Here is a 19,203-nt window from a genome sequence, read left to right as displayed (position 1 = left end):
TCTAAACTGCAAGCCCCCCTGGAGGGCAGAGTTGGTTTCCCATTCACATCTGTAACTTCAGTGCCCACTCTAGTGCCTGGGCCGTTGTTACAGTACTTTTCTCTCTGTTGCATGCATGCTGCCACCTTCCCCACTTTCTTTTTTCTACTTGTCCTCATCTTAAGAATGGCTTGTTAAAACAACCTGAGTCAAGTGCTGGGAAGACTTGGAAGATCAGCTTCGACACATCTTAACCTCTTTTTTTGAAGATGGTACAGTCCTGTGATAGAAGTACTTGTCCAAAAATTCACCTCCATTCTGATTTTGTGTGACATTTTCCATCATGTAGAACATGATTAGCTGTCTTTTCAAGTGCTTCTTTAGGCCAAGTCTATTAATGAGATTTTGTTTAGTCCAGTGTGAGTCAGAGCCAAGCATATTTGCTCATAGATGTGCATTAGTGGAACAGAGTTTGACTGGTAAGTGGCAGTCCAATCTTTAGAGCCGAGGTAATTTTCCAAAGCCGATTTTCTTAGTGTTCAGCAAAGTGGAATGTAATTTTAATTTGCAAGAAGAACTTTGGCTTCCATGAAACATAACTATCAGCTTTTTCTGAAAGCATTTCTTCACAATGATGCCAGGGAGGTCAGAATGAAATAGTTAGAGATACAAACAAATTTAATAAAAGGGAGACTCAAAACAAAAAGTCTGTCTTGGAATTTTATTTTACAAAAGGGGGGTAAAAAAATTCAGTAAGTTGTTCCTGTTTAATGATGTCCAAATATTCATTTAGTACAAATGCAAGAGCAAAACATCACAGGAAAGTATATTTAAAGATATTACACAGCCAATTTGAATAAAGTCTTAGCTCACCAAGCATTTAAAGGCATCAAAGACATTTATCTTCTTGCAGAAGATACTCTATGCAGAGGACCCAAATTGGCAAAACTTTTTAATTGGTTCACTTCTGCAGTGCAACACATAAAAAGTTTATAGTGGCAACAATTCATTAGATATTGCGGCATCAGACCAGAGCATCAACTGTTTATAATTCAGCCTGCCATTCAGACATGCAGCCACATCAGAATGGAATATGAAAATTCACCAAGTGGGTAGATTCTCATTAACCATTCATTTCTTTTTGTAAAGTTGAGGGCCATACAAACAATTCTTTCACCTTGGTCTTCCTATGTAAGGTAGTAAATATGAGTACGTATACTAGGTAGGTGCCCAATGTGATAGAAAGATGGGTGTCACCAATGCAAATAAATGTATGAAATGATAAATTCATGGATGACATGATTTTCCATTGCCTGCCCTATTTTCTCTTCTTCCTCCAATCCTACCATTCCTCTGAAATGTCAGGAGTACAGCTCGTGCAAGGGAAGAAGACAGCACATTGCTTTCATTTATAATTCTTCTCTGAAGTATTAGTTTGCAAGTACAGAGTTGGAAGGAACAGTTTAGAAATATTTACCTACATACACAAATAGAAGTGAGGGTCATATTTTCTGATGGCCTATGGAAACGAGGGCTTTCTTGACACTCTGCAAATGGTAGCAGAACCCAGATATAAGGAGACACTGTTTGGCTAAAGAGTAGCCTTGGGAGCATAGATTGTTGACTTTTTTTTTAACAGAAGAAACAAAGTAAGAGCAAAATATGAAAAGCTAGGCATTATCAAAAAATCAGCAAACACTCACTAGAACTTAGAAGCAGTGTTCCTTTTATTTAACAGACAGGACTACCTGATGATAGCTACTGTTCTTTTTCACCTTATAGAGACAATGGTCTGGAAGCTGGGACAAAGGTGACTGGTACAATTAGAGCTGGTGTTACCACTGGCCTAAGAGGATTGTATCTTTGCTGGAGGATTAGAGAAGAGAGTTTTACCTTTAAGGATAATAGAAATCAGAGTCAGTTTCTCCCTTAGATAATGTCAACATCCGTGGCCCACAGACTTCATCACACGACATTTCTGTTTTGGATGTAACAAGGGATTCTGATGAGTTAAGATGGAGACAGAAAGAGAAAGAGAGAGAGATGGAATTGTTTCTCTGTTGCACGACCTGCTGTGGTAACTTGTGTAAGTCATGCAGTGGGTAAGAGGGTAGCCAGATTTCAGACCCACATCTGGCATCTTCCTGCCAAATCCCAGCACCATAGCACTTGCTCACCATTGCTGCCATATTCCTTTGGCCCTCTTGGATGTCATCAGCATAAAATTCCTTTACTTACTGATGGCTTTTGCCTTGCTCTGCCCTCAGGTGTTCTCTGGCTACTGAGCCCCCCAAGAGAGTAACTCGCAGCCACTGAAGTTGGAAAGGGAAAAACTAACACCTCATTTCTTCGTATTTCAACAATTCTGAGGTGTTGTCTACTCAGCCTCTCAGAGGGCCCCCAGTGGGACAGAGCTGCAGTTGCCCACTGTGTAGTCGCTTACTAATCCACCCTATACTGGTCTTCCTTCCTTCCCTCTTGCTCTCCCCATTTGCTCTTGGTGTTTCTGAGATCACCTCACAAATACTACCTTCACCCAAGAGCTTGTGTTAGGCTCTGGAGAACTCAAGGACGACCACATACCTTTTGGGACAACTTCCTTATGTTAACTGATGACAGAATTATGTGGAATTTAGAATGAACAACTAAGACAGATAAGAAAGCATCATTGCGTATGTCTGAATACTCTGGGAACTCTGAAATTCATGTGCTGCTTTTATGCACAGACCTTTCCCCACTTTTAGTACAGTGGCTGTGTGGGAAAAAATATCTTCCCAAGTGTTTACACATGTCTCAGCCAACACATTTCAGAATCGGGCCTTTACGTTGACTGATGATGTCAGAGTAGCTTAGGAGTAATAAAATAAAGTTTAAGCATGACTGTGTGCCACACAAATGCTCCCCCAAATGAACGAGACTGAATTAGTAATGATATGAAGAAAAATAAGCTTGCTACATCTCATTACGGAACGTCCTGTTAGATTTGCATTTTTGTTTAATACTTAGATGCTGCCACATTAGAGCTGAGTCATGACTTCCACTTCCTTTGACATATTAAAATGAGATTGGGTAAACAGACATCGAGAATGCCAGGCAGACATTAAGGAGAGTCTGAAAATGGTCTAAGTGATCAGCTAGGCCTCGTCTGTGAAGCTGAGAGCCTGTGAGCATCCAGTTTCCTTTGGATTATTTGAATTTATGGTTATTATTAAATAGAGTAAATTCAAGTGGTATTTCATTAGTTGAGATAAATGTGTGTATCTATAGTGAAGAAAAATTGGTTAAAAAAAAAAAGACCGCAGGTATGTAAAAATGATACCAGGGTCCTGCTGATAATGAAGAAAAGATATAATTTCTTCAGTGACTCCTAGTTTCCTATCATTATCAGGGAAGAAACGTTGCCAGCCTTCAGCATCGTAGTTAGTCTTCTAAATAGGCCTTCTTCTCTACTGATGAGATAATAGTTCATTTACACCCAAGATTATAAACGCAGTTTAGCATCATTCTTTCCCCTTCAATTTGCTTCCCTCTCCCAATAGCATCAGATTCACAGTTAGTTATAAAGGAGATTTATGGTTTTAAAATATCATGTTATTTTCTTCCTTTCTAATGAGTCTTATAAAATAAGTATGATTTTCTTAATATTCATTTTGAGTGTCAGAAATATACAATTTAGCAAGGAGCATCAAAGCACTATTAATGCTGCAATTTAGTGACAAAACATCTCTCAGTTTTCAAGTGCCTCTTGCTATATTTCTTCATTTCAAAGGATTTATTGTATTACTTCCTTGGCTCTAATGGTTGGGTCCTAGTGTAATAGGCTTATTTTGATATTTTCTCCACAGTGTAAGTTATTTCAGTAATGGCTAACTCTACCTTTGAATGATGTCCAACAAACAGGAAAACAGTGGGTGTTCCATTTTAGCTTTTCCTTCTCAGCACCTTCAAGGGATCATTTCATCCTTGACAGGTGTGTGTGTTATCTGAATACTGACTTGGATAAGAGTCCTTTCTCTCCTCTCTGAGGAAATCCATGGCTCTCTGGTCATCCACCTAGTTTTTAAAAGTTTTAAAAATAATCCCTACCACAAAAGCTTGAGCTTCTAAAATGAACATGTCAGTGATGACATGGATTGAAACAAGTTATGGACAAATATGCCTACCCTTTGGGATAAGGCAGGTACTCGAAGTCTCGTGGTTTCTCTGTTAACTACTAACTAAATTGGAATTTGGGTACAAGGGAAGGAGAAACACTGTTTGCTCAAGTTCTTACTTTTTCATAGTCTTCCAAATACCCTAGTGTTGGCCCTGTGAGTCTGTTAGAATTTTACTAGTGTATGATAATAGTTATAGGCAGAGATAAAATAAACTTGATTCAGCCATTTGTAATTGGCAAACAGGTGCAGTGTATCCACACAGGAACATCTTTTCTGGGCTTCCTTGAGGAGTGGGGTAGAGAAATGATCCCAAGAGGCATTAAAGATGATGTTTATACTATCTGGCTTTATGGGCTCCATGCTTATGAACTGGGGAGTTTCAGTGGTAGAAGTGAACTGTGTATGTCTATCTCTGGGTGGCTAAGTGTAAATCATTCAGCCCCTGTTGCTGTTGGCAGATTCCTAAGGATCATTTATATTTTCATGCATCCAAAATTTAGAGAAGTCACAATTCTGTAGGCAATAAAACTAGGTATTTAAGAATCCTTTACATAAATTGGACATCTGCGGAATTTCTTTTTATTGTAAACATAATGTTAAGACCATATGCAAGAAAGTTTTAACAAAGAGAAAAATTTGAATATTGTGATACAGGTCATTTCTCCATATTCAATTTGTTTTTGGAATCAGTCACTGGTTGGAAAGAGTGATATTCTCAGAACCGATGGTAATACCTTTGCCTGGCCTGGTGGCTCAGACATATTCTTTAGGGGAGCCAAGCGTCATTTGGCTATAACAGGAAAATCTTCAACCCGAGAATTTTCTCTTTGTGGTCAGTGGCGGTAGACTCACTAATGGTTGTGCTGCTTCTGCTCTTGACCGAACACAACAGCCAGACTTATCCTTCGAATAAGGTCCAATCATGTCACTTTGCTTCTTAACATCTCCAGTGGCAGCCCATGTTATTTGGAGTAAAAGCCTGCAGGCATGGGAGCTGTTATTGCAGGGACACTTTTACCAAAAGTGTTGTGGATACAGATCCCATGTCTCCAGCTTTCCAGCTCAAGTTATTAATTTCTCTTCTACCTACAACCCAACTGTAAATCAATAATATATTTTAAGTTTTTATACGATGGCATTCAACTTGTATATTGGTTAAGGTAGTAGTAGTTGCTATAAGATAAACATAAAATCTCTGTGACCTAAAACAGTACAAGTTTACTTCTTGTTGCCATGGTCCCTTGAACCTGTTTGTGGTTGGACAGCATTCCATGTGGTCAACAGGAACCCAGGCTCCTTCACTCTGGGAAATTTAGATTCCTCCCTCATCTAAATTTCTGGGGACTCCCCATTCAGCCAGGAAGTAGAGGAAATAAAGAGGGAGAATTGTACTACAAGATTTGTCTGCCTACATTCCACTGGCCAAAACTCAGTCACTTGATCACACTTGACAATAAGGAGTGCTGGGAAATGCAGTCTGTATGCTGAGGAGGAAAGAAAATAGTTTGTTGATCAGCTAGTAGGCACTGCAGTACCTATTTGTCATTAATTCCCTTAGTTATTAGACCATGTGTCCTGTTACATGATTTCTCATTTCCCAGTTGTTTATCTCTTGTTCCTAAATAGCCATCATAGTTTGAGGTTATGATACATTCTTCTTGGATGGGCAGCAGAAGGGAAGGGGCGAATCTCTTGGAATAAGACACACTTGGGTTTATATCATAACTGGGGCATGTACCCCTCACGTGCCTTTGAGTGAGTTATTTAACCCCTCAGACCATCAGCTTCTTTGTCTGTCAAAGCAGGTATAAAATACCTGCCTCATGAAACGACTTAAAGAGAAATGTATCAGACAGAGGTGAAGAGCATGGATCCTGGAGCCAGGCTGCTTGGGTTTGAATACTGGTTGTGTCTCCTGTTGCTAATGATCTTGAATGAGCTTCTGTTTTCTTATCTGTAAAATGGGCATCCTAATATTACCTACATCAGAGAGGTTTTGCGGGGAAATTAAATGAGTTGGTATATCTAAGGCACTTAGAATAGTGCCAGAAACATAGAACAAATGATATACAAGTGTCAGCGCTAATCCCAGAGTATCTGGTACATATTTAGGCTCTTGATAAGTGGTATTTTCTCCGGATCATTGATTGGTATGATTTAAAACATTATTCTTTTCAGTATCCTTGTAGACTGAATCCCCCCTTGCCCACAAAAGATCTCCCCAAAGGACTCTTCAGGGATGAGATTTCAAGCATCTTAATGGGATGTCAAGGAGCTGTTTGTTTAGAGAGCCCTTTCAAATGACTACTTGTTTTGATTACTTCAATGTTGGTTCTGGGTCCTGGTGGTAATTGCCCCAGAGAGGACATTTACCCAGGGCCTTCTGGAGTGGTTCTTACAGTTGTGTGATGTGAGGTTAAATAGCACTCATTAACAAGTTAGGGTGCACAATGGAGAGGGGAGGTTATTCAGGGTATTAGGCTCATCTGAGTAGAAGATTACAGTTTGAAAATTGTTTAAAGAGAAATATAATTAGAATAATGGGACAACATAATGGGAAATCAATGCTATTAATGTAACCGCTAATTACTGCATTAGAACATTTGTCCAAATCCCTTCTCCTTAAAACTAAGAACATGAAATTAAGTCACCACAGTAGACAATTCACATAGAGGGATACAGGGATCTCGGCCTGCTCTGGAAAATTTGCCCAGAACAATTTGCTGTTGTACCAAGCATCAAGCCGGACCCTCTTCATTTCAGGGAGAGAGTCCATACAATACAAGAGAGGACTTATATTTTTATTCAATTCATATTGGTCATTTTAGGTCTCATGGATTCTGGGCATTAAGAATGTCCTAACACTGTCTGAAAAAGACTTTTGGCTCCTGTCCTTGACAGATAGACCAATGATTTCATAATAAGTAGAAAGGAATGTGACAACCTGAATGCTCTGAGGACTGGGATCAAAGGCCAAGTGTTCAGATTTGAGGTATCTAGGTATAGTAAAGACCCCGATCTTCTTGGTGTCAGTGTGAGTTTAGGTTGCAGCTCAGGGAACACCATTTGAGGTGATGAGAGGAGTCCAAAAATAAGGTGCAGAGCTAGGAACTGGAGCAGGAGGCTTGGGACACCTAGCTAAATGGTAGAGATGGAGGTTTTCATTTTTTTAAATTGTGGAAAAGTACATGTAACATAAAATTTGCCATTTTAACAATTTTTAAGTGTACAAGTCAGTGGCATTAATTACATTCATGATGCTGCACAACCACCATCACTATCTACTTCTAAAACTTTTTCATCACCTCAAACAGAAACTTGGTAACCATTAAGACATCACTCTTCATTCTCTTCTCCCATTAGCCCTTGATGATCTCTCATCTACTCGCTGTCTCTGTGAGTTCACCTCTTTTGATGATTTAATGTAAGTGATGGGGGTTCATATACCTGATTGTTCTTTATCACCTTCCCTGGGATCTTCACTTCTCTGTTTGTAGAACCTGCACTGACTCACATGGAAGTGGCCTTTGGAATTTCCCTCTTAGGGAAAGAGAAGAGGGGTTGGACCTTTACCAGGAAAGCCAAGTAAATGCCAAGGTGAAGTCATCTGTTCAGTTAGGCAAGGAGTCAAGATGCTATTTCTTTAAACACATGAAAAAAAAATAGCTGTATTTTGTGAAGACAGTAAAAAAAGGACAAGGAACCTGACTGCCTGATTTCAAACTCTGGCTCCACCACTTTCTGTGTGTCCTGGGGCAAGTTCCTTGACTCTTTATACCTCATTTCCTCATCTGTACAGTGAGTTAAATAATAGCAGTCCACATCATAAAATACTTTGTGTGGACTAAGTGAGTTATAAGAAGCTTAGATTAGTGCTTTTTTAAGTATAGGGAGCAATGTATTAGCCATAAGTATGACTTACCAGACACTCCATATACACTGCTTATCTAATCTGCAATTCTCATATTAGCAGATATTACCTATTTTACAGATACGGATACTATTAGTTTACAGATGGGGAAACTGAGGCTTACAAAAGTTATAAGCAGCTTGCCTAACATCACAACTAGTGAGTGAGTTGCAGTGTTAGGATTAGAACCCACATGTGTCTACTGCTAAAACTCATCCTCCTTTAATGGCTGCCTCTCTAGGATTATCTTCAGATGTTAGCCAAAGATGGGGAAGGAGGGAGCTAAGGCTTATGGAGAGCCTACTGTTGACCAGGCACTTAGTTCTCTTGCTCCCATTGGCCGTAGCCAGCCAAAACATGTACCAATGTTGGAATCAGCTTCTGCAGGGCACTGTCGGAGGTGAAGAATGAGAACCTCTATGGGCCGTGTCTGTGTCTCCTGTGTCTGAGGTCCCTTGTCCTATCTCCACATACCAAACCTGCTTTCACGCTCTCACTGCCTTTCTCTTCCTTCCACATTAGGGACTTTTGTGGGAGAGTATTGAATACTGTGCTTGTCTTCTGGGCACATGTCCAAACAAGATAAGCTACTATTATGCTCAGCTGGGGTCCTTTCTCAGTGAAAAGGAAACTGGAGAACAGAAAGGTTGATCAGCCCTAGGGCAGAGCCTCAAAATGACAAGGATTCTTTCTGGTGTTTTGCAAGGGAAAACCACAGCTTAGCTTTACTGCCCAGTAAAAGAGTTTAAGAGGGTAACTGTGATCATCTAGGGTGACTTTCTCTTCTTTTCCTCACACACTCCCACAAGTGTCAATTCCTCTAGATCATTAATTCTTAAAATGTGGTTCTTTTACCAGTCAATTCCTCCAGATCATTAATTTTTAAAATATTGTTCTTTTATCAGAGTCACCTGAGAACGGCTTTAGACCAGTGGTTCTCAAACTTGAATTTATATCAGAATCATCTGGAAGGCTTGTTGAACCACAGATTGTTGAAACCCATCCCTGGAGCTGATAGTTTGGTAAGTCTGGGGTAGCATCTCAAGATTTGGACTTCTAATATTTTCTCACATGTGGCCTGTGGACCTGCATTTGGCTTCACTTGGGTGCTGGTTATAACTGCAACATCTCAGGGCCTGCCCCAAGAGCACTTGCTTGTGCCGCTCTAACTTAAACGTGCACGGGACTGGAACCCAGGCATCTAGTTAATATGCATATTCTGAGTGGATTGTTCTGAGAGTCCACATTGCTTATGTGCTCCCAGGTGATGCCAAGCCTTTTAGTCCCTGGATCCACAGTTGGAAGAGTGAGTTGTAAAGCTTTCTGCATATTGGAATCACCTGTTTTTCATTCTTCTTTTTCTTCTCTCTCCCTCTTTTTTTTTTTTTTTTTTTTTTTTTTTTTTTTTTGAGATGAAGTCTTGCTCTATCCCCCAGGCTGGAGCGCAGTGGTGTGATCTTGGCTCGCTGCAACCTCTGCCTCCTGGGTTCAAGCAATTCTCCTGCCTCAGCCTCCCAAGTAGCTGGGACTACAGGTGTGCACCACCACACCTGGCTAATTTTTGTCTTTTTAGCAGAGATGGGGTTTTGCCATATTGGCCAAGCTGGTCTCAAACTCCTGACCTCAAGTGATCCGCCTGCCTTAGCCTCCCAAAGTGCCATTACAGGTATGAGGCACCGTGCCCGGCCTCAACTGTTTTTCAAATATCCTAATCCCTTGCCCCCTATCCCCCAAAAGCTTCTGATTTAACTGGTCTGGGGTGGGCGCTGGGATTCAGTATTTGAATGAAGGTGTCCTCAGGATTCTAACACGCAGCCAGGGTTGAGAATTTCTACTCTGGGTTTGCACATTCCCATACCCCTTGCATGTATGTCCTCCTACCTTCCTTTCTGCTTTCTTTCCAAACTCTTCTGTTTAAATTTCAGTTAGACTCCCAACTGATGGCTCTCTCTGGCTCCTGTTTATCATTCAAATTGCCTCAAGATTAATCTTTCTAAGGCAAGTTCTGTAGGGACTGCTTTCTTACAAAAACCTTCAGTGACTCCTCATGTACTCCAGGAGTTAAAAAAAGGACCTTGCACTTCACCCTTTGTCCTCTTTGGGGTTGCTCCAACCTACTTTTCCAGCCGTATCGCCCTCTTGACTGAGCCCTGTATCTTAGAAAAACTAAAAGACTAGATGTACCATATGACCCAGCCATCCCATTACTGGGTATATACCCAAAGGATTATAAATCATGCTGCTATAAAGACACATGCACACGTATGTTTATTGCGGCACTATTCACAATAGCAAAGACTTGGAATCAACCCAAATGTCCATCAGTGACAGACTGGATTAAGAAAATGTGGCACATATACACCATGGAATACTATGCAGCCATAAAAAAGGATGAGTTTGTGTCCTTTGTAGGGACATGGATGCAGCTGGAAACCATCATTCTTAGCAAACTATCACAAGAACACAAAACCAAACACCGCATGTTCTCACTCATAGGTGGGAACTGAACAATGAGATCACTTGGACTCGGGAAGGGGAACATCACACACCGGGGCCTATCATGGGGAGGGGGGAGGGGGGAGGGATTGCACTGGGAGTTATACCTGATGTAAATGACGAGTTGATGGGTGCAGCACACCAACATGGCACAAATATACATATGTAACAAACCTTCACGTTATGCACATGTACCCTAGAACTCAAAGTATAATAATAAAAAAAAAAAAAAAAAAAGAAAAACTAAAAGAATCTCTCGTCTCTGAATGCACCTTGGGTTTTTCTATCTCTCTCCTTTTGCTTGGGTTGACCCTCTGACTGGTCGATATTTTCTACGTCTGCCAGTCGAAGGCGATCCCTGCTTTACTTACTCTGTGAGAGCCTCCCCCATCCCTGCAGCTGTTGTAATCCTCTTCCCTCTGGTGTTTTATTTGTTGTGTTCTTACAGCACTTAGATTTGTTTTCTTGTATTTCTGGAATTTCCATTATTCTCTTACCCTCCTTTCCACATTATAAACTTTTGGGGGCATAGACACTCTTTTTGCTTATTTTTTGCATCCCTTGCAGGGGCTACTACAGTGCCTGACACACAGTAGGTGTCCATAAAGATTTGTTAAATTGTATCGAATCGAGTAACAAGTCTCCATGTTATTAATTCCATTTTGACCTCTCTGCCATATGCTGACATTTTAATTTTGCTGCCTGACATTTAGCAAATCTGTAGGGATTCTATCTAAATAAATGCTTTTCGGAAAGCTCCAAATGTTCTTCATAAACATATGGTGTAGCTTCCATGGTGTCTTCAAAAGTTCATAATGTTTTAATTGTTTGTTCTTTGTACGAGTTTGTTGGCATTTTGGCTTCCTCGTGTCTCAAGACAGTGTGGGATCCAGTAGGAAGTCAGAGGCCAGATTCATCTCACTTTCAAAAACTCATTATGTTCCTAAAAACTTCGGAGTGCAGTGGTAATGAGCCATGATTTTGGGAAGCCAGTCCAGCTTCGATGACTCCTCACTGTTCGGGTAGGACCTTTGTGGTAGTGAAGTAGGTGATGGAACTTGGGAGGGAACGTCGTTTCCAGCAATTAAATCAGGCCCACAGCAGTCGCTTGCAATCCTATAGGAACAATTATAAGGAATCCCCTCTCATTTGGCACAATGAGATACGAACATTTTCTAACGGGCTAATTAGTGTAGTTATCATATTTTAGCCAAAAATGTCAATGTGTAGGATTTAATTAGTCTGCCCTAGGATTATAAGATATCTTCTTAGTTTAGTCAGTCTGTCAGCATTTTTAGGATTTGGAAAGATGCCAGGAACTATCACCTACATACTTGCATCAACTTTTAAGCCCTTTTAGAAAAATTACTATACAGAGCAAGGGAAGTTTCCAGAAGTAAAAATCTTTTGAGTTAGATAGGTGGATGTATTGTGACCAAAGGAATATGTAGTCAGCGGAAAGTGGAAAAACAGGCCCTGACATCCTGTTGTTCTTACCTGTACATTTCAGGATGTAGGGAGTTCAAATGTTGTAGTCTCTGATTTAGATTTCTTTAGTTTCTAGTAGTGGTACCTGATTCCAACTGGTTAAGCTACATGGGAATTTATTAGCAGGACATCAGATAATGCACAGAATTGAAGAAAATTCTTAGCTAAGCCATGCAAAGTCGGGGACCAGAAGTTTTTCTGGTGGAATGAATGTGTTGCAAATAGTTTCAGTTCTTTTGGTTTTCAGAAGAGATTTGAGTTGGTCTATGTTGGGTCATTAAATGGGTTGAAAAGTGTCCCACTAAAATTCATGTCCACCCGGAACCTCAGAATGTGACCTTAATTAGAATAGGGTCTTTGTAGATGTCATTAGGTGGTGATGAGACCATATTGGATTAGGGGAGGCCCTACATATGATGAGAGTGTCCTTATAAGTGACAAAGAGAAGACACAGAGACACAGAAAAGAAGATGTTGTAGAACAGAGGCAGATATTGGAGTGATTTGTCTACAAATCACAAGGAACACTACAAGGAACACTAAGGATTGCCAGCAATCACCATAAATTGGAAGAGAGGCATGGGATGGTTTCTCCCTGAGAGCCTCTAGAAAGAACCAACCCTACCAAAAGCTTAATTTTGGGCTTATGTCCATCTGAACTGTGAGAGGATAAGTTTTTGTTATCATAAACCACTAAGGTTGTGGTGATTTGTTTCAGTGCCCCTAGGAAACTAATACAGGTCAGGTCCATTCTTGGTTCAGGAGAGGCAGCGTACCTTAACTGACAACTTCACTGTAACAGAATGCAGTAGGGTAGAGGGACTGCTCAAAAGAAAATACAGTGGTTGTCATCAAAGACTGTGGGCAGAAACCACAGGAATGCCTACTACCTATTGAGACTCATACAGTTTTCATTGCATTCATTTATTTTTCTGGGATGCTGGGAGATGAGGATAGGACATGGGCTGTGTCTTGCACTTGCCTCAGTGACATTTGAAGCCCATCCTCAGATTTCCCAAGTTATAACTAGTAATACTACAAGTCTTTTGGGGAAGAGTTGGTGGTGTAGTGGTTGGCAAAAGATACCAGAAGACAATGTACAGGACAAAGACCTTGTTCATATGGGTCTGGAAGCAAGACTCTGAAATGAATGAAAACTTACTATTGTAAATTGTTGTACTAATTAAAAGCAGCTGGGAATCATGAGCCCAACCTCATACCTGACTGAGACATTGTGACAAATGTAGGTTGCACATCACCAAAAGAGGTAGCCCACATGTAGAGAGATCATGACAGGGTAAGTGGAAATTGTAGATCTCGTCTGGGTGAGTCCCCTTAAGTTCTTAGGTATTTGGTGGCCAGAGTGGTATATGTGTATTTATTTCCATTGTAAATCTAATGGCAACAACAACAACAACAACTAATATTTATTGAGGGCTTCCTATGAACAAACAACTGTGCTAATGTGTTACGCATAAACCACCTTATTTAATCCATAAACAACTCAATGTTGTTGATATTGTTAGTGGCTATGATTCTGGGGTGAGGAAATGGAGATTTAGGCTGGCTAAGCAACTTGCATAGGGCCACATAACTAAGTGGTGGTGCCAGGATTTGAACCCTGAGTCTTGACCCCAGAATCTAAATTCTTGACTAATTGTTTAGCTGGTATATGCTTTATTGTGAATATGTATATAATTTCATTAAAGAATTATCACCTGTCTTTGTCATTGTTATGATCTTTTCTTCCAAAGCTCAGAAGCTGTGCTCATGTGTTATATCTTCCTTGGAAACTTTCAAATGCCAATGGAGTGACCAGAACTTTCTTTGTGCCATGACATGTACTGTCTGCTAAGCTAATCTCTTTCCTACTGGGGAATATGTATAACGAGAACTGGTTATAGCTAGACTGAAAATCAATCACCAAGGTCACTGATGATGCTTAAAAAAAAAAAATCAGAAGCAGTTAGCATACAAATGAAAGTGATTCCCTATAACTCTATGTGGGACAAATTTCCTGAACCACACCAATAAATCAAGACTGTTGAGGCTCAGTTATAAAGGAAGATAGATTGAACAATTTTCCTGTTACAAACAAGCTGTTTTGTACTATGTATCTATCAGCCAGTTATTCAGGTCTAATTTAGGAATGTGCAAGTAAACATGGCTAAATGTATTTAAATACACTGGCATTAAAAGTTGCCAAGTAGTGCTCTGCATCAATACAACCAGATTATTTCTGGAAGCTTTTAAGTGTCTTTTTCATAACTGTAATGAGGAATTCTTTGCTATAAAAACATAGTCTACAAGGATACCCCCATCTTTTCTTCCCCCCATTCTCTTAGGTTAATGTTTTTTGCTGTTGTTGGTTAATGGAAGACTTTTTGAATTCATCGGTCGCACTGTTGAAGGATTTCCTCCCAGTGTGTTAAGTGACTTCCTGAGATTTTAGAGATACGGATGAAACCAGACACGTAAAGCTGCTTTTGGCTTCCAGTATCCTAAGAAGTTGGCTGACTACTTGGCCTATGTACTCTGTCAGGTGCTCAGGTAATTTCTATCAGGACTTTGGGGCTGTAAATGAATACAGAGAATGGTTTTTTATTTATTTTTTGTTTATTATTATTATTATTTTTTTACTAGCTCTAGGTTCTTCTAACACACTGTTTTTGTGTGTTTGCATTGCTCTAAGGGAATACTGCAGGCTGGGTAATTTATAAAGAAAAGAGGTTTATTTGGCTCACGGTTCTACAGACTATACAAGAAGCATGGTGCCAACATCTGCTTCTGGTGAGGGCTTCAGGCTGCTTCCTCTCATGGTGGAAGGCTAAGGGAAGCCAGCATGTCACATAGCAAGAAAGGAAGCAAGAGATAGAGAGTGGGGAGGGGCCAGGCTCTTTTTAACAATCAATTCTTGAGGGAACTAATAGAGCAAGAACTCACTCATTGCCACATGGACAGCAGCAAGCCATTCATGAGCTATCTGTTCCTATGACCCAAACATCAGGCCTTACCCCCAACACTGGGGATCAAACTTCAACATGAGATTTAGAGGGGACAAACATCCAAACTGTATCACTCACTCTGAGTTGGACCAAGACACACTAGTATCCTGGGCACGGCAATAAAGGGCAGGAAAATTTGGGGGCATAGCTTCCCACTGGTAATAAAATTTTTGTTCAACGTTTATTTAGAGCTATGGGAACTCTGGAAATGCAAGACCACAGGCAGCAGCTCTGATCCTCACCTGTACTGTTCTAAGTGACAGAACTCTGACCCCAAACATGGATGCCACACTCTGCATGGGATGGCATCACTGGTTAGATATAAGAGCAGGGACTCCAGCAATTCTGCTCGCTGGCTTCAGATCTTGGTTCTTTCACGCACTGGCTTGTGACCTTGGACAAGTTCCTTAATTTCTGTTGTAGGGGAGGAACAACTTTACCTCCACCCTCTTAGGGCCTCCGGCGGGGCCTGAGAATTCAATTGACACAAAATAGATCAACAGGAGAAAAGCATACAGATTTTTATGTTGTGCCTGGGAGCCTTTGTAAAAAAAGAAAGACTCAAATAAGTGGCAAAACCTAACTGCTTATGTAGTAGGTTGAACTAAGAGTGGCAATTGTGGAGAAGTGACTGAAATGTGAAGGAAGTGAAAGGAAGATAAGAGTTATTTTAACAATTTCTGTTTGTACAGACTTTTCTCAGCCTCCACTTTCCATATTTGGTGAAAAGAGTGTTTCTTTTCTCCTGATACATGGAGGGCAGAGTGTTACTTTTGTATCTCTTGTCTTCCAAGTGCCTCTAGCTTAAAATAATCCTTATGCCAAAGTAGCATATTTCTGGGCTGGCATATTCTACCACTCTTCACTGTATATCTCAGATACGTCATCCATATGCATGAAATAATAGTATCTAACTTATAGGGTTGTTTTGACATGTAGGTGAGATAATCCATATAAAGCCATTAGGATGCTTTCTGGCATATAGGTACCCTACAAAAGATATTGTCTATTATTATGCACCAAACAAAAGTCCTGTCATTAGTGAATATTGGTCCCACCTGTCCAGCATAATTCCCCTTCTTACAAATGTATGCCTTTCCTTTCCTTTGGGGAAGCATCCATTGCCCAAGCTTTGTCCATGTCATTTGGGTAGATGGCTTTTCTGCTCCTCTTCTTCAAAATCCAGAAGTGGCCTTGTAATCCAGGTTTGACAAAGCAGCCTATTCCAATCCCTCTTGACTGCAGTGACTGGGTCAAGGATGAGCTTGTGGTTGGATCAATGAAATAACTGTCCTGACACTTTGGTAGAGTGTTGGGAAGAAACAAGGTGGCTAGGATACAAGAAGTAAGCCTGGAGGGGATAGGGACCATCACGTGGGCCAAGCCTGCCTGAAAAAGAAGCCAGAATAGGGGAAAGCAGAGCAGGGAGATGGAGTGAGAGAGATGAATCTTGGAGATATCACTAGTTCCCAGCATCCTTCAAGCCAGACACACCTCTAGACTTTTCAAACATTGGTACCAATGGATGGTGCTTTTTGTTTGATCCAATTTAATTTGATTTCCAGCACTTAAAGCTTGTGAGGTGACTCCTCATTTGTTTGGGACTGTTCTAGTTTACACCTATTGTCTTAGCATAGTTATTAATAAAGTCCTATTTCACGCTCAGAAGTGTCTGATTGAGAGGATAAATTGTATGACCATCTTATTTAAAACCAAAAAGTCCAGACTAATAGAGCAATACTAGAGCAAGACCTTTGTGGAGATGCATTTCCCAACAGCCTCACAAATCGTTCAGCACATGCTATGTTCTCACTGATGAGAGTTCTAGTAAATACACTTGTCTCCACTTCTTTTCATATCTAGTGATGGTTTAGGGACCCTTTAGATTGGCAGCTGCTGCAACGATTCTCTCATTTCAGCTCTGATCAGGCCTTAACAGTACTTAGGACCCTTTCTTATCCTGGTATGTCCTAAGTTAAGCTTAACGTTTCTAGTTAAGCAATTAGCTTCCTCTGTCTGCTTCACACACACACACACACACACACACACACACACACACACACACCCCTCTCATCCCATGACTACTCACACATGTGAGTAGCAAGTATTCCACTCTGGGTCCCTGCCTTTATAAGTGAGTGTGTGTGTATCTATGTGTGTGTACGTATATTTTCATATAAAATATTCCTCAAAATTATATTATGAAAGTATGCGCCATTAGTTTACACATTTAAAAAATTAAATGAAACAGTTGACAGAAACAAGAGTTAAACCCAGGTCTTCTTGATCCCAAAGCCCTTGTTTCTTTTCTTTTCTTTTTTTTTTTTTTGAGACGGGATCTCACTGTGTTTCCCAGGCTGGAGTCCAGTAGCTCTATCACAGCTCACTGTAGCCTCGACCTCCCCAGGCAAAGGTAATCCTCTCATCTCAGCCTCCTAAGCAGCTGGACTACAGGTGTGTACCACCACACCTGGCCACTTTGGCCTCCCAAAGTGTTGGGATTACAGGCGTGAGCCACAGTGCCTGGCCCAAAGCCCTTATTTCTAAGGGTAATGTTGTGCTGCTCATTCTATGCATGGGAGTGAACATTTGACCTGAAGTCAGGAGCTCTGGTTTCCATTTCCCCATATGCCCTTAACGGGCTGGATGACCTTGGGCAAGTCAATTTACCAAACGAACTTTTATTTCCCTATCTGACAAATGAGGGACTGGATTAAATGATTCTAAGGTCTCTTGGAGCCCAGTGTTTTTATGATTCTAGGTATTTGAATGTGGGGTCAAGAGTTCAATTTTTCTTTAAAGGTCTAAATCTTCCCTTTGGGGCAATTCATGTTATAGCGGACATCAGTCACCAAGGCTCCCAGAGGCAAATCAAGAATAAAGGAGAGGGGGTGGTTTGCCAGGGTGGTGAAGGAGAAGAATTTATTTCTAGATATTTGGAAAATGGTGAAATTTGCATTGAAAGTATATTATTAGTAGAAAATAATGATTAATGCCATTTCATGTTTTTTTCACAAGTCATGGTGGATAATGAACAATGATAACACTATGCATGATTGCTGATCCTGTGACATTCAAAACAGATTCAAAATTCCTATTCCATATACAGGACTCAGTTAGGGCACTATATTAAATTCAAACTTAGGGATCATATTTACAATTCAAATGCATCTCCTTTTTGCATATCTATTTTGACACAGCATTACAAATTACTATAATATGAATTAAAGATGGACTTTTGCATAATGGGGGAAACATTAAAGAAATCCTATTTAAATTTAAATCCCTTTCCCCTTTCAGATTTTTCCCCATATTTTTCCCTCAATGTATTTGCTAATTATCAAAATTTTTGCTGTTTAAATAGTGATTTGTATATCCACATTTGATTATTTTCTACTGGTAGCAACTGCCGAGAATCAATGTTGATATCTTGAATCATAATTATTTAATTGTGATTTTTTAAATGAAAGAATTTTAAAAGTACTTTGTCCTATCTGTATTTTAGTATTTACCTAATGTACATGGTATAGGGAGGGTCGATGTCAGAAGAGGACAGAGTGGCAAATGTGCTTCTAAGTATATTACAATAGAACCAGTGAAATGTGCAAAATGACAAATTAAATTTAATGTTCAGGTGCATTGCCAATTTGTTTGGGGGCTAAAAAGCAGCACCCTTTGCTAACCTGATAAGAATTAATCAGATTTTAATTACTCGTTGTGCAACCTGGACTGTTTAGCACATCTATGTGAGTAATCACTGGGGCATCTCAATCTAAATGGCTAAAAATTTCCATTTTCTAAACCATCATATGGTTCTCTGTTAATCATTTTTGGACCTTCTAATTTTTTTTTTTTCCAACCTCATTTCTTCTATGACATTAATAATTTCCTCTGGGATTTTGCTTTATAACAGAGGGGAACAATTTGCTATTTTGTATAAATGAAGGTGATGTTGATCTCAGTTGCTCAGGCCCTAAAATTGTTTATACAGTATTGTGGAATGGATTTGTGTGAATTCAAATATCCTCTCTGCTTCCATCAACCAGAGAAGCTCCCTGAGGTTAAGGGCGCAGTTTGTCACTACAGAGATGGAGCCTGACATTTTGGCCTCATTAATGTGGTGCTATAACAAAGCGAGCAAACCTCAAACCTAATTTAGCAAAACAACC

The 19,203-nt window shown here is 40.1% G+C and overlaps 1 long non-coding RNA gene across 3 annotated transcripts in view; it reads left to right on the top strand.

Annotated features, from left to right (window-relative positions):
- LOC103876000 overlaps positions 1-14,831 on the top strand; it is a 113,144-nt gene extending 98,313 nt beyond the window's left edge. For all 3 annotated transcript variants that reach the window (XR_004176171.1, XR_001892915.3, XR_001892914.3), the window contains 2 exons: positions 8,952-9,068; positions 14,375-14,831. This is a non-coding gene — a long non-coding RNA (uncharacterized LOC103876000). The remainder of the gene's footprint in view (positions 1-8,951; positions 9,069-14,374) is intronic.
- The last annotated feature ends 4,372 nt before the right edge of the window (positions 14,832-19,203 follow it).

This window comes from Papio anubis, chromosome 9 (assembly GCF_008728515.1).
Source record: "Papio anubis isolate 15944 chromosome 9, Panubis1.0, whole genome shotgun sequence".
Classification (NCBI taxonomy): domain Eukaryota; kingdom Metazoa; phylum Chordata; class Mammalia; order Primates; family Cercopithecidae; genus Papio; species Papio anubis.
The sequence above is the reverse complement of the archived record's forward strand: the minus strand, read 5'-3'. Positions and strand labels throughout refer to the sequence as shown.